The sequence below is a fragment of the Octodon degus genome, unplaced genomic scaffold (genome assembly GCF_000260255.1).
Source record: "Octodon degus isolate 3935 unplaced genomic scaffold, OctDeg1.0 scaffold00107, whole genome shotgun sequence".
NCBI classification, from domain to species: Eukaryota; Metazoa; Chordata; class Mammalia; order Rodentia; family Octodontidae; genus Octodon; species Octodon degus.
In genome coordinates this window covers 9,098,905-9,103,150 of record NW_004524683.1, presented here as the reverse complement: position 1 = coordinate 9,103,150, position 4,246 = coordinate 9,098,905, and the positions used below count along the sequence as shown (strand labels likewise).

The 4,246-nt window shown below is 35.7% G+C and overlaps 1 protein-coding gene across 3 annotated transcripts in view; it reads right to left on the bottom strand.

Annotated features, from left to right (window-relative positions):
- Eif2b3 (eukaryotic translation initiation factor 2B subunit gamma) overlaps positions 1-4,246 on the bottom strand; it is a 152,925-nt gene that overhangs the window by 129,040 nt on the left and 19,639 nt on the right. The window lies entirely within an intron of this gene.

The window sequence follows — 4,246 nt, the reverse complement described above, 5'->3', positions numbered from 1 at the left end:
CTGGGGGGGGAGAGAGAAAGAGAGAGGGGTTATAGTTAAATCCTATAAAGAGGTACTTAAAATGATAAAAATAATAAAGATTAGAATAGCCCTATAGACAATGACAGCACATGTGAGAAAAATATGCCTACAAAATGATAAAATCCATAGTTTAATATTTCCAGAGTAAATAAAATGTCGTCATAACAAATCTGAATTGTAAAAGCTAGAAAAATGAATTAGATATGAAAGAAAAATCATTTCAGAAATTATTAAAACTAAGAAAATAATGAGTGAATAAAATGAAACTCATCTTAGGGGAATTAGAATGTAAAAAGAAAATTCTGAAATAGAAAGAGAGATAAACAGAGAAAAGAAGATTTGAGGCAAAGTAACAGAAAAGACATGGAGTTTCTCACAAACGACTAGGAGGCAAGGACAGGGACTGCTGGCAATGATCATCAACAGCTGCTATCATTACAAAACAAAAGGAAAACAGATAATTATGTGCCTCCACATGGAAAACTACACTCCCACTTACAAAGCAGTTTTGCCAAAAAAAAAAAAAAAAGCAAAAAAACAAAACTCAAACTTAAATTTAAACAGCCCTCTAGATCCAACTACTAATTATAAAAAATAGAGAACACATTAAATATGTCAGGGTTGCATCAACAGGATGCAGATTGGGAAACTACAAGACCAAAGATGCAGCTTCTTCAACAAATTATAAAGTGGGGAAAAAAGAGAAGAAAAGTAAAGAAAAAAAAACTGTATTAAGAATCTTAAGAGATATTTTGAGCAATTGTATGGTGGAGTCTCTTCTTTTCTTTTTTCTTTTCTTTTTGGAAACAGGGTCTTGCTATGTGATTCAGGCTTGCCTTGAACTCAGTGACCCACCTGCCTCTGCTTCTCATGTGCTGGTATTTTAGGTATGTGAAACCATACTTGGGCCTGTGGAATCTTTATTCACTTTGTGAAGTATATAAAAGAAAGTATACCCAAAAAATGTGTTTATATTTATGAGGTAAATAGAAACTCAAACATTGTTAGAAACTTGATGATACCAAATAATTATTAACTTGGTTTTTAACATTATTTTAGATGTGATAATATTTTTAAAATTATCCTATTTTGAAATATTTACAGATAAAGTAGTTTGACATCTGGAACTTGCTTCTCAAGAACATGGGAAGAACCAAGTTGGGTAGGGATAAGATTTCCATAGGTTGTTAAATGATGAAGTTGGATAACATACATTGATAATGTTTATTTACTTTGTATACATTTAAAAATTTCAAGGGGCCGGGGAAATGGCTGAGCAGATTAAGCGCTTGCCTGGCAAGCACAAGGGCCTGAGTTCAATCCTTGGTTCCACAAAAAAAAAAAAAAAAAAAAAAAATTCATGAATAAAAAGTTAAAAACAACTAAGTTTGGTTCACAATTAGCATTTAATAAATAGCAGTTATAATAATTAGTAGACTGTATAAATATTTGCTAAATGATGAATTCATATGCGAAACACTATTATAGAGAAAATATGAAATCTTAGAACCTTTGTGTCATCAATACCACTTATAAGAATCAAGCTCACTCACCCAGGGCCTGGGAGAATGAATGAACCAATACTCTCTCTTGGTAAGTCAAGGAAACAGGTTTGGACAGCTGAAATAAAAACTGAGAACTAATGGCCAGCCAAATAGCTCAGCGGATTAAAGCATCTGCAAGCAGGTGCAAGCACTAGGGGTTTGATCCCCGGCCCCACAGGGCCCCACTAAGCCAGTAATTAAGACTGGGTGTGGAGGCACGTGCCTGTAATCCCAGCTCTTGGGAGGCTGTAAACAGGTGGATCACTATGAGTCCGATCTAGTAGTGAGACCCTGAACACCATGTAGACCGTTCCCTAAAATACAAAAAAAAGTGAGAACTAATAAATCAGTAAAATTATGGGGTTAGATATAGCAAAATTAAGTAGAAAATAGTGCCAGGAAAATAAAACCAAACATAATATGTACCTTAAACTTGAAAAAATGTTGAGGCAGGGAGACAGCTCAGCAGCTTAAGTGCCTGACTGGCAAGCACAAGGTCCCGAGTTCAATCTCTGGTACCAAAAAAATGTTAGCAAACATGGTATCCAGCCTTCAATGGCTATAAGCCCATATGATGAAGGTTACCACATACAAGTAGAAATATATTTAGCAAATGCAAGGTAAATGAAAAAAAGATTGTATTTTAAATTTAAAAAGCTAAATAAATTGAATATAGTACTCTCAATTTTCTCTAAAGAAGGAAAGAAGCTAAATAGAATAACCTCACAGTAATATTTTGAAACTTGATCTAGAAGTGGGTAAAGATAAAAGAACTAAAAGTTAATGAACTTCAACTTCCCAAATAAATGCTCTTATCATATCTAAAAATCTTATTGGAAACAGACTAAAAGAGAATCCAGCTGTTTAGGAAACTTGTGAACACAGGGGAAATCAACAGACTCAGAGAGCTACAGCTTTTAAATCATGGCACAGCTTGAAAGTGTAACTTTCTCCTTCAGAAATATGTGACATCTGTTAGGAAACACTAACAAACTGCCTTTTCAGGCTATCTCATGTTTATGTGCATTTCCACTGCCCTTCCTACAAATTTATGTTTATCCCAACCACATAATTCTGAATTTTGGGTTGCTCAGGTTTTACACTGTTCCTCACAACTCCCTGAGCATCTGTTTAGGTTAGCTTTGTTGCTTTCTATAGTAGGTTGGAAGGAAAGTTGAGGCAAAGCCAGGATTTCAGGGCCATTGTAATAGGGAAATCAAGTGCAAATAGGAAGACTGCTGACCAATGTCACTGCCTAGAGTAGGTATACAAGTAAGGGATGCTGTATAAATACCTGACATGGAAACAAAGCAGAAAGGGAAGAAAAGAAGGAGACTGTGCACAGGAACCTGGTGAGGATTCTGATGGTAGATGTAAGGGGAAGTAGTAAATTATTAGAGTTCTAAGAAAAGGCAGTAACTTGGAGAAAAAAACAACCATTTAGTGATTCTCCTATTAATAGTTACATCGTCGCAAGCCTCTACTAGTTAGAGGAACTTGTTCACAAGGAACTCTGAGTCTCTAAATCAAGAGTAAAGCAAAAGTAACATTTCTAAGATTTAGTGATTAGGGAGAAAAAGAATTTATACCTCCATCTTAAACTTAAAGGCTAGAGCTAAAATCGTCCCTGGGAAGACAACAAAAAAAATCCTAAACTCTTTGTAAGTCAGAACTATGATACACTACTTTAGATTCACTACGATGGCTACTGTAAAATTAAAAAATAGGGAAATAAGTGTAGGCAAGAATGTAAAAAAATTGGAACCCCTGTGCACCATTGGTGGGAATATAAAATGGTACAGTTGCTGTGTTAAATAATATGGCAATTCCTCAAAAAATTAATGATAGAATTATTTATATAAGCCAGTAATGCTACTTCTTGGTATATGCCCCCAGGCATGCTGAGCCTGCAGCGCAGTCTGGATGTGGTGGCACATGCCTGTAATCCCAGCGCTGGGGAGGCTGAAAACAGGATAACTACAAGTCAGATCTGCAAACCTGTAATATATATATTACAGGTTTAGGTTTATTACTGCTTAAACAAATCACTCAAGCTCAAGATGCTGTGGTTCGAACCCAGATACTCACGGCAAACGAGTAATGCCTTAAAGGCATCTTCTGGCAGTTCAAATGCCTGCCTGAACTACATAGTTGGACCCTATTTCAAAAACACCAAAAAAAAAAAAAAAAAAGGCAAGTAGATTATATAAAGGATTCCTATAGCCAGGAGTGGTGGCGCATACCTATAATCCCAGTACACAGGAGCCTGAAGGAGGAGGATCACTTCAAGCTCAAGCCAGCCTGAACCACACAGTGACACCTTGTTTCAGGGTGGGGGTATGGGGGATGTGTGACATGACATAAACCAATGAAAAGAGAAAAGACTGCTCTGTGTGCAGCCTCTAAAATTTTAAATATTACCACATGAGAAATCTAAAATTTTTTAGTTTCTTTCTAGTTCTTTCCAGTCAATTTCCCACTTGCAAAGTCAACCGTTGCTATGATTTCATCACTATATTTTAATTTTGCTTGTTAATGAATTTTATACAAATGCAATCTTTTGGAACCACTTTTGAAGTATATCAACTTTTGTTTTTTCTTTATTTTTTCCAAGTGTTAGGGAATGAACTGGGGCCTTGCATATGCTAATCAAGTGTCCTACCCAAGCTATACCTATAACC